The sequence below is a fragment of the Choloepus didactylus genome, chromosome 21 (assembly GCF_015220235.1).
Source record: "Choloepus didactylus isolate mChoDid1 chromosome 21, mChoDid1.pri, whole genome shotgun sequence".
Taxonomy (NCBI): Eukaryota; Metazoa; Chordata; class Mammalia; order Pilosa; family Megalonychidae; genus Choloepus; species Choloepus didactylus.
Window position 1 is genome coordinate 8,213,649 of NC_051327.1, and position 12,520 is coordinate 8,226,168.

General features: G+C 39.6%; 1 pseudogene; it reads right to left on the reverse strand.

Moving 5' to 3' along the window:
- Positions 1-3,255: 3,255 nt before the first annotated feature.
- LOC119518088 overlaps positions 3,256-12,520 on the reverse strand; it is a 59,031-nt pseudogene continuing 49,766 nt past the window's right edge.

Genomic DNA, 12,520 nt, shown 5'->3' on the forward strand with positions numbered 1-12,520 from the left:
ACTGAGATACAGGAATGTAAACAACTAATGCTAAATCAATTCAAAAAGTTTAGAGAAGATATTGCAAAAGAGATAGAGGCTGTAAAGGAAACACTGGGCATGTATACGGCAGAAATCAAAAGTTCAAAAAAACTACTAGTAGAATCTATGGAAATGAAAGGCACAACACAAGAGATGAAAGACACAATGGAAACATACAACAGCAGATCTCAAGAAGCAGAAGAAAACACTCAGGAACTGGAGAACAAAACACCTGAAAGCCGCCTACATGCAAAGGAGCAGATGGAGAAAAGAATGAAAAAATACGAGCAACGTCTCCGGGAACTCAAGGATGAAACAAAGTACAATAATGTACATATCATTGGTGTCCCAGAAGAAGAGAAGGGAAAGGGGGCAGAAGCAATAATAGAGGAAATAATTAATGAAAATTTCCCATCTCTTATGAAAGACATAAAATTACAGATCCAAGAAGCACAGTGTACTCCAAACAGAAGAGATATGAATAGGCCTACGCCAAGACACTTAATAATCAGATTATCAAATGTCAAAGACAAAGAGAATCCTGAAAGCAGCAAGAGAAAAGCAATCCATCACATACAAAGGAAGCTTAATAAGACTATGTGCGGATCTCTCAGCAGAAACCATGGAGGCAAGAAGGAAGTGGTGTGATGTATTTAAGATACTGAAAGAGAAAAACTGCCAACCAAGAATCCTATATCCAGCAAAGCTGTCCTTCAAATATGAGGGAGAGCTCAAAATATTTTCTGACAAACAGACAATGAGAGACTTTGTGAACAAGATACCTGCCCTACAGGAAATACTAACGAGAGCACTACAGGGTGATAGAAGACAGGAGTGCGTGGTTTGGAACACAATTTTGGGAGATGGTAGCACAACAATGTAAGTACACTGAACAAAGATAACTATGAATACGGTTGAGAGAGGAAGGTGGGGAGCCTGTGACACACCACAAGAAAGGAGGAAAGATAAAGACTGGGACTGTGTAACTTGGTGAAATCTAGAGTATTCAACAATTGTGATAAAATGTACAAATATGTTCTTTTACGAGGGAGAACAAGCAAATGTCAACCTTGCAAGGTGTTAAAAATGGGGAGGCATTGGGGGAGGGATGCAATCAGCATAAACTAGAGACTGTAACTAATAGAATCATTGTATTATGCTTCCTTTAATGTAACAAAGGTGATATACCAAGGTGAATGCAGGTAAGAGGGGGGGATAGGGGAGGCATGTTAGACACTTGACATTGGTGGTATAGTCTGATTCTTTATTCTACTTTGATTTAAGATTATTTTTCCTTTTGCTGCTTCCTGTCATTTTTTTTTTCCTCTTTCTTTTGCCTCTCTACCTTCTTTGACTCTCCCTCCTGCCTTGTGGAAGAAATGTAGATGGCCGTATATAGATAGTGGTGAAGATGGTGAACACATAAATGTATGATCATGCAGAGAACCATCGATTATTTACTTGGGATGGAATGTATGGTGAGTGAACAAAACTGTATTAAAAAAAAAAAAAAATGGGTTGATGACAAAACCTCGAGGGCAATATACTAAGTGAAATAAGCCAGACACATAAGGACAATTATTGCAGGGTCTCAACTGATAGGAACTAGTTATAATATGTAAACTCATAGACATGAAATATAAGGTACCAAGATATAGGATGAGGCTTAAGAATGGGGAGTGGTTGCTTAGTATGAGCAGAATGTTCAATTAGGATGAACTTAAATGTTTGGAAATGAACAGGGGTGTTGGTAGCAAGATGTGAGAATAACTAACAGTGCCGAATGGTGTGTGAATGAGGTGGAAAGGGGAAGCTCAGAGTCATATATGTCACCAGAAGGAAAGTTGGAGGTCAAAAGACGGGAATGTATAAAACTGAATCCTGTGGTGGGCAATGTCCATGATCAACTGTACAAATACTAGAAATCGTTTCCATGAACCAGAACAAATGTATGACAATACAATTAGAAGTTAATATTAGAGGGGCATATAAGGAAGAACTATATACCTATTACAAACTATATACTACAGTTAGTAGTATTTCAACATTTTTTCATAAACAGTAACAAATGTACTATATCAATACTACGAGTCAACAATTGAGGGGGGTTGGTTAGGGATAGGGGAGGATTAGAGTTTCCTTTCCTTCTTTTCTTTTTTCATCTTTCACTTTATTTCTTGTCTGGAGTAATGAAAAGTTTCTAAAAATTGTACAAAAATTAAGTGTGATGGATGCACAGCTGTATGAGGGTACCCAGGGGCAAGTGATTGTACACTTTGGATCTTTGGATAATTGTATGGTATCTGAACAATCTCAATAAAAATGAAAAAAAAAAAACACTGTAATAAACACACACAGACTTCACCTAGAAAGCTTTGAAAAGGTATACTGCATAGTTACACAAACTGTAAAAAAAATCAATAGTGATCACTACTATGAGTAAGAAACCATAGATTTCATCTCCCATGTCTCTTTCCAAATCATAAAAGAATATTTTTCTAATTATACTATTAACTATCGTCCATAGTTTACATTAGGGTTCCCTGTTTATGTTTTACAGCCTGTGTGTGTGTGCATGTGTGCATGTTTAATTTTTATTCTAGTAACAAATCTACAAGCTAACATTTCCCCCTTTAATATCCAAATACATAATCCAGTGCTGTTAATCACATTCACAATGTGCTACCATCATCACCATCCATTGCCAAAATATTTCATCATTCAAAAAGAACTCTGTCCGAATGTCAAAAAAACACCTTAGATGTTTTAATTGATAGATTTCAATGAAAACATTCTAACATCCACCAGATACTCTCCCAAAGACAATCGACAAGCTGGATAACAGAAAGAAGGGAAGGAAGACGACTGCATTTAACTTTTTTTAACGAGCTAGGTACAATTAAAAAATGGTTGTCCATCACTCGCAGCAACCAAAAACCATAGATCAAAGCTTTCTAAAATCAAGGCCAGGAGAAATTTCAGCTACAACTTCTAACTACACCAATTTTCTCAGTTATAACCTAAGTTTCCAAGAGTACAGCTGTGATGACAGGAGGTTTCGTTTTGCTTTGAAAGAGATTCACCGAGAAAGCGAAAAGGTCAATGTTCTAATATCAAGCCGCAAAGCATTAAAAATGTCTCTTGGAAACAGCAAAACCACATGTCGAGCCTAGACTCCAATCCGTAAAGGTAATACCATTTCCTACCCTGAACGAACATCAAGACACTAAGAAATTAGACATTTCGCAAGGCGAGGAATGGAGCTCGGCACGGAGTGCAGGAACCGGGGAACGAGCAGGAGTAAACTCCGAGGCGAGCGCCCTGCCTGCCCCCTCGACGAGCTCCCCGGAAAGGAAACAGCTGGCTCGGGACGCCGGGGCTAGCGGCTTGCGGGAGCCGGGCCGGGACCGGCGGGGGCGGCAGCCCGGGGCACGCGGTGTCCGGCCCCGAGCGCGCCCCATCCCGTCGGTGCCCGCGGGCGCCCCCGTCCCGGAAGCCGGGAGAGAGGGAAAGCCCGGGCCCGCCGAGTCCCGATGCCCGGGAGCGGCTGATCCGCGGCGAACTTCCCCGCCCCGGGTCCGCGAGTCCAGCGGGGCCTGGCTCAGGCTCCAAGCCCCCCGGCCCTGGCAGGTCCGGAATCAGCCCCGCGACCGTTAAGGGCCCCGCCGCGCCCAACGCTCGCCCCGGCTCGGGGCAGCCCACTAGCTCACCTTCTTGGGGTCGGGGTTCGCGGCCAGGCGCGCCTGCAGCTTCTCCACAACTTAAAGCGCCGACTCCGCCGCCATCGCTGCCACTGGCGCGGCCTCCTCGCCGGAACTGGGCTCGCGTCGCGTCCTCGGGCCACAGCTCCGCCCTCCGTGCAGCCCCGGCGGAGACGGAAGGGAGACTGGCCCCTTCCGGGCTTCGGCCGGGGGGCCGCGGGGGCTGGCTGGCCGCAGACCCCGCCCCCAGAACTACCGGCACGGTCCCCCTTCGCAAAACAAAAACAAAAACAAAAACAAAAACAACTCTGTCCAATTTAAGCATTAACTCCCCATTCTCTACCTCCATCCCAGCCCCTGGTTTCCTGTATCCTAGTTTCTGACTCTATGAGAAACTAGTGTTTAAACAATATCATATTTGATACCGTGTTAAATCAAGGATAACTCTAGATTTTTTACTTGAACGACTGTTAGAAAGAAAATGCTTCATCCCACTACATCGAGTTCACATCTTGACTATGTCTGCAAAAGCTTTCGATCTATCCGCTTCTTTCCATCTCTACTCTCACTATCTCAGCCTTAACTACCATTGTTTTTATTCTAATTTAGTGCAATATCATACTAAATGGTATTCCACCATCACCAATTGTACCAGCCTAGTTTGCAGAAATTAGGTCTTCTTAACTCCTTCAGGACTTCAGTGCCTTGCCCCATTTCACCACTTTCCCCTTCCCTGATATCATCTCTCTTTCTGACACATCCTAGAACTCTTTCCTACCTCTGCACCTTCATACACTGGTTCCTCTGCTGAGAAGCCACCTCACTTCCCCCAATCTTTGAATTGATTATGCCTTTTTTTCCTTCCTGTCACAGCTTAAATGGTAGTTCCTCAGAGAGGCTTTTTCTGAGCAAGTTATCTAAAAGATGTCACTCCCTATTGTTCCATTATCTACCCAACTGTTCATTCATTAAGTCATCAATTCATTTATTCAACTATTTATTGAGTACCTACTATGCACCAGTACTGTCTTACGTGCCACTCTTCTCCACATTTATTCCAGTATGTGATTAAATGTTCATATTTAATTCCTGCCTTCTTAACTGGGCCCCAAATTACATAAGAGTAAGAGCCATGTGTGTTTTGTTCACCATTGGATTGTTTTTGAGAATGAAGTAGTATTCTTACAATAAATGAAAAACGTTATTCAGAATTTGCTGGTTCTTCCTTTAGACGTCTAAAGGATTTATTTCATAAAATAGAAATTATTATTTCATATGATGAGTAATTATAAAAATCTCTTGTCTCCAATGGCAAGTGGCTTACTTGGGACAGAAGTTATTTCTTCCTCACTGCTATGTTTTTCAAAGGGTCTAGTTTAGTAGCTTCATTACCATAAATACTTCTTGAAATGAACTGATGATTGGATATAAGTTTGAGGTTTTTCCCAGTATTTCAACTGAATCTTTCAAGGGACTTGGATATAATTTATATTTTAAAATATATTTATTTTGAATATAATTTTATTTTAAAGAATATGTATAAAATTACTAACAATCTCGGTCATTTCCAGATGCTGAAGAAGAAAGCAGATGTCATTCCCAAGCTTCAAAACTAATAGCTTTCCATTATAATTTCAAGAAATGCCAAACTCCTCATCATGGCCCTGAAGCCTAAAGAATGTTTCCTGTCATCCTCACTAAACTCATCTTGTAGGACAGCTTCTGTTCCGCATCCACGAAGACCTAGCCACACTGACCTTCTCTGTTCCTCATCCACAGTGAACACACTCCCTCCTCAGGGGTGGACACAGATCATGCCTCTACCCAGAATTCTCTTCACCCTGACCTCCACAGTCCAGGTTTACTCTATTGCTTCAGGTCCTAATTCAAATGTCACCTTTCAGAGAAGTCTCCTCAGAAAGCTCTCTCTAAAGGGTCCTGTCCTTGCCCTTTCCACAGTTAGTCTTTCTGTACCATCACTCTATTTATTTATTTTTCATGGCACTTACACAAACTGAAATTATTTATTAATCTGCAAACTCGTTGATCTCCCTACTAGAGAATGCGAGTTCAGCGCAGCTCAGATCTTGTCTTTTGTCCACTGCTAGTAGCTTCTGTGCCTAGAACAACGTCTGGCTTAGAGGAGAAAATGTGTAAGAAGTATTTGTGGAATGAATGAATTAATGTTTACATAATTAAAATGCCCCAGTGGCATTTACTACAAACTGTTGACCAGCATGTAACTCTAGAACTGTGTGCAAGCCAAAATCCATGGGACATAATTAAGAAGAGATGCACAATAGTTCTAAATTCTAATCTGGAAGTGGTGAAAATACCCTTGTGTGGAATGTTATTCAAGAAAGAAAGGAGGTTTTCTGGGGTAAAAGGGGAGGGACTTTAATCTGGGCTATGAGTTCCTATGTTTTCAGAACGGGACTTTTCCGTGAGTCTCTAGGAACTAGCAAAGTACGTGGCACAAAGTAAACGTACAATACATGCTTGTTGAATTGAACCAAAATTAGGACAAAAACCTACATTAGGACATTTACTGCTGTAAACACCAGCATCACTCAAACTATATTTAAACCATATTTATTTATTTATAAGTATCATTTAAATAGATGAATATAAATTCTTGTCAGCTAATTTTCAGTGATTTACTGAAATGCTCTATTTAAAAATGTCAAGTGGCCATTAGCAGCAAACCTCCAAGAATTTATCTGCCATAATATTCTTACTTAAATATTGTCATTGCGTTATTTTGTTTTATTGGTTTATTTTTTAAACATCTTTCTGAAAAATCACCGGAAGTTTTTAATAGTAGTCTGTTCTCAATTTAAGGTGATTAAAACACAGGCAGCAGAAATGGAAGGGGCTCCAAAGACTATTTCATCATTATTACTAATTGACAGGCCTTGAAATTGTAAAACTGAAAGACATAGTTTCTTAAAATTTGCCCATTTAGGCCAGGTTTGGTCACATTCAGTCCATCTGGACCCTTCTGTAAACATAAAGGGAGGTTGTTTGGCACTTTATTAAGTACATCTTATTTTCGTTATCCCACAACTCATTTCAGTCATTTTCCTTAATACCAGTTTACCTGGTAGTAGAATACCTATATTCTACCCAACTGCATTTGTGGTCCAAATGACTGTCAATCTTTTAGGAAGAGGAATTTAACTACCTGGCTCTGATTAGGTCTTTCCTTTGTGTCGCAGGTGGAGAGAGATAGAGTCCATATACTCTCACATTTGTGGTCCAGAGTCGTATGATCAAAATGGGGCTTTGCTTGCAGAATCTCATGACAAGAAATATTAGCTTAAATTACACAGAGTAAAACAATTTGGAAAAATTAGATACTTTCCTCCTAAAGGAGACTTAATGAGTAAAGAATAATTATATGTTTCTGAGAATTTCAAATTCTGAAATAGACAGTGATTACATTTCTCTGATTGCAATACTGTTTGCAAATTTTCAGTATCAACTACAGTGTAGTCTCCTCCTAAAGCACATACTACTATATATCTCAAAAACAGAACTGTGCATCTGTACTGTTGACCAAAGCTATAATGGTCCCATATAATGGTTATCGTTGACTGAGTTCCTGAAATGGGCTAGTCATTGTATTTGATACTTCACACAATTTATCTCTACCCCACCCCCAGCAATGCTTCGAGAAAAATAGTATCTTCACTTAACCACAGGGAACCTGGGCTCAGAGCTAGGCAACCACTCTACCTGAATTCAGAATCTAATAATGGGCATAGCTAAGATGAATTCAAACACAGATCTTTCAGATTATGCTTTGTACCAGAGGTCCTCAAATTTGAGCATGCATCAGACTAACTTGATGGGATTGCTAAAACCCGGCTTGCTGGGCCCCATCTCCAGAATTTCTGATTCAAATAGGTCTTGGCTAGGCCTGATAATCTGCATTTTTCTTAGATTCACAGGTGGTGATGGTGGTGCTGCTCCAGGGAATCACACTTGATGAGAATGATTGTGCTGCACCATGCTACAACATGTCCTACACCATGTTCTCAGCTCAAATGTAAGTCCTGGTACTAAGACCAACCAAATAACGAAGTTTATGTATATTTTTATGAAATTTGAAACATAACATTTACCAAAATATTTATAGATGTTATTTCTAGAATTTCAGGGGATTTGGGCTTTTTCATATTCTGCTGAATTGACTTTTTTTTTTTAATTAAATTCAGTTTTATTGAAATACATTCACACACCATACAATCATCCATGGTATACAATCCACTGTCCACAGTATAACATAGTTATGCGTTCATCACCACAATCTATCTCTGAACATTTTCCTTACATCAGAAAGAACCAGGAACAAGAATAAAAAATAAAAGTGAAAAAAGAACACCCAAATCATCCCCCCATCCCACCCCATTTGTCCTTTAGTTTTTATCCCCATTCCTCCGGGAGTCATACTCTGCATTGCCAGGGAGATTTACACCCCTGGGAGTCGGGTCCCACGTAGAGGGGAGGGCAGTGAGTTCACCTGTCTAGATGGCTCAGTTAGAGAGAGAGAGGGCCACATCTGAGCAACAAAGAAGTACTCAAGGGGAGACTCTTAGGCACCATTACATACAACTTTAGACTCTCCTTTGTGGTAATGAGCTTCATAAGGGCAAGTCCCATGCTTGAGGGCTCAGCACATCAAACCGCCAGTCCCAATGTTTGTGACAACATCAACACCAGTCCAGGTGAGGATGTCCAACACATCTGCACCTTCCCCCAGATCCTTGGGGCTGGGGAGGGGGAGGCTGTAAATATATTTTTTATTATCTGCCCAAATTACTGTAGGATGTGTCACTATTTCACTCCAGCCTATACTAACCTACCATATCTCACTTCCTATGCAAAGTTCCATGCAATTGTGGTGTTTGAACAAATTGACTGTAGAGTTGTACTGTTTAGAAAATTTAGATCCTGTACCAAAAAGGTATCTATTCCCTTGGTCTCATATGGAAGTTGAAGTTTTAAAACACAATCAGGTTCAACCTTTACCCTTTGGCTTGGCGTGCCCTGGTCTTAACCAGACCTGCTTCATTCATATCACTAATTGAAGTCTGGGCTCTTTTTCAGCTTTTTTTTTTTTTTTTTTTGACAGTGGCTATATGCACTAATACTGACATTCATATCTGCCGAGCTCTAGCTCTGAGTTTCAGGTGTCTCAGAGATATGCATTGTTCCAGAGACCAATCAGGTTATACGCTAGGGGATTAGCATCTCAAAGTTTAGAGATAGGCCTTACAATTCAGGGATAGAGTTAACTGCTGTAAGAGCTTACAATCTAGGGACTATTACAATTATTATGTCCACGTTAGGCTATGTTCTAAGATTCAATTCTATGTTTACACATTGTAGTTAGTCCATATTGGTGAGGCATCTTTTTAAAAAATGAACACATATAATTTTTATCAGTGAATGAAAAGCTGATTGCTTTTAGTGAAAAATAAAATAATAAAAGCTCAGTTGCATGAATTTACAGAGGTCTCATCATCTCCCCTTTTTTAGAGGGATACACACACACAAATACAAACACAAACATACATACACACACACAGCCTTATCTATAAAGAGCAAAGACAATGGCCTTATTTTCCAATTTAACTAGGCTAGAAAGATCTGAGTTCAAATTCTGAACCAGCTGTTTACTACCCACTTAACCATACCAACCAAATTCACTGTTCAAAATCTTTGTTTCTTTATATGTACATTCAGAAGTTTGGGCTACAATCATATATCTCATTGTTAAAGGACTTTTAAAAGATTTAGTCTCAAAAGTTCAGTCCAGCTCTAAACACTGTACTAATATAAATCCTCCTTCCAGGATTTGAAGGAGAAAAAGATCAAATATCGGGCAGTTTACAATGTGAGGGTCATTTAGACGGGATCACAAGGAAAGGGCATTCAACAAGGTGCTTAAAGATTCAGGGCCCCTTGGCCACAATGCCCCTGCCACAGTTTTGCATTTGTAAATATATTACATAATGATAGCACATGACCATTTCTATTCTGCAAATTATGCCCGCTAAAGGAAATACCCCCATATTTATAAAATGCTTAGTGCATCTGTCACCATGGCCTTATGGCCCAAATCAAAGTGATTGGAGCTATTAAGATGATTTCCCTATTTGGCTGGGTTTTAAAGAGTATAGTTTTGAAGTCAGTGGCAGATGACCTACTAATGGTGTTTAATGGTTCTCTCAACAAATTGTGAAGTACCTTGAATGACCCACTGGTTAAGTACATAAAAGGAAAATTCCAGCTTTATTCACTTAATCCTTGATTCTCTCCTGTGTTTCTTTTGGACAACAGTGTTTTATTTTCCACCTTCAGGGGAGAATTGGGAGAGTAAAATAAGGGGTAGGAAAAGGGAATTCGATTTTTTTGAGCCCTGTGGGACACATTTGATATGAGTCATTGTATTTGATCTTCATAACCCTACAGAAGTAGGAAATATTTTCTACAGTTTACAAATAAGGGAAAGGTGCAGAGAAGTTGTGTGATGGAGGTCACTCAACCATGGAGCAATGGAGTGGGATTTGGATGTGGTCTACCTGCATTCAAGTCCAAGTGCTTTCTTTATGGTCCCTAGAGAGAGAAATGCAGGAATTATCTCTCCATGGTGTGGGTGGCTAAAGGGACAGGATGATGCCCTGAGTCCACTGAAGCTGAGATACAACACATAATGGTCCCCTTCAGATGCTTCTTTACACAAATATTTTTGATTCTCTTCTGGGTTTCTGCTGACTTTTGGTTTCTAGCTCCTCCCCTTAGCTTTCTCTAACTATGCCTTAATTTCTTCTGCTTATAAAGGATTCCAGTAATCAGATTAAGGCCAACCATCATTCAGTTGGGTCATACCCTAACTATAACAACATTTAAAATTGATACAATTTACAATGGGCTTACACTGGAACCCAGACTACAACCAAGAATATGTGTTTTCTGGGTTGAAACCACTCTCCCTGAACCCCCCACCCCCCAAAAAAAGTTGAACAGGGCAAGGCTTTCTGGACTTCAGATAGAAAGAAAGTGTAGCATAAAGCAGGCATGAGTAGGCTTGGAGCATTAAACATACTTAACAAGTATTAGCTATCATCACTGCCAGCAGAGGGCCTGACATACACCAAATAAGTATTCACAGAATGAATGATCAAGGATTGATTGCATATAGTTTATAAGAGTAGTGACCTAGATTATTTTAATAGATTTTATCAGAGGTTCCAACTGGTTCCTTGGTTTAGCCATTTAATAAGTTTTGAGTAGGTTTGCAAATAAAGTGAAGTTGACATTGAAGTTGCTCTACCTTTCTGAAGTTGATATGTATAAGCCACATGTCAAAGCAGAAATCACACTGATTAGAGAAAACCTGGCATTCTGACATGGTCTCTGCCTCCAAATACATATGTGACATCAGACAGGTCACATCCTAGATCTCTCTGGACCTCTTTTTTTTAATTAACTGTAAAATCAGGAGGATTAGCTTAAATTTTTGTATTTCCTTCTAGCATTATAGTCTGTGACTACAAATCATTTTCACAGGAGAGAATTCAAAAAGCCTATGAAAAATGCAGATGGACAAGCTAAGTCTGCTTTTGTTTTTCTCTTGTTGGCATTCCTGGGTTATATGGATAAACGTAATTACCAGAATAATGATCATTGCTAACACTGGCTGAGGACTTCTAAATGTCAGGCGGTGTGTTAAGTGCCATTACACGGATTTTCTCATTTAATACTCACAAAAAGCCAAAAGAAGCTATTATTAATATATGCATTAAAAACAACAACTCAAGCTTAGAGAAATTTAAAGCAGAACTAGGAAATCAGACCCCACAGTCCATGCCCTTAATTACATTATATTCTATAGCAACAAAACAAATAAAAATTTGCTTTTCCCCACAAAAATGTGCTTAGTCTTAAACTTGCACTGATGGATCCTTGGTGAAGTAAAGCCATAGTTCTAATTTGCTCAATTATGTATACATGGACAGATAGTTTAAAATTTCATAAATCTTTTAAACATGTATGGGGTGGTATGTTTGTGTGTGTGTGAATGTGCATATGAGTCCTATACATGTTGCTGCAGTGCCAACGTTTGACACTCCAATCTCCCATACAGGAAAGCCTCAGTTGGAAAGTTGCATTCACAAGCCAGAACTGATAATTCTACTAAGAAAAGACTATTTTATCAGTTCTTCCATTGCTTCTATGTCCCTCAACTTAAGCTGGCAGTCTCAAAAACATAACTTACAACATTTAACAAGACAATTTACTTTCTAAATAAGTCTCACACACACAGATCCCACTTGTTGGCTTTTAGTCACCAAGAAATTAAGTTGGGGACACCTGAGGAGCATGGAATTTCACAGGGGGTCGGGGATCTAATTTTTCATTCAAATGGCCAGTGAGGCTGTGGTGGGGAAAGATGTACGTTGAAATGAAAAGCCTCTATATTGATTTCTAAACTGAAATTATCCTTTTTGATCCAGTTGCTATTGGAAAAGCAGTTAGGCCATATTCTTACAGGGCATCAGTGAAGGCCTTAACATTAATTACAGCCTTGTATCTACTCTGACTCTATTATCCGATATTCAGAGATGAAAAGAAAATGGTGTAATCATGGAGGTGGTTACAACGTGCACCTATTTTATTCATGTTGTAGGCGAAAAACATGTATCTGTTTAAAAACTGAAAAAGAATGAAGGACTTCTTCTATTCTTAAACTCCATAACATAAAGTGACACCAAATTATTGTAATAACC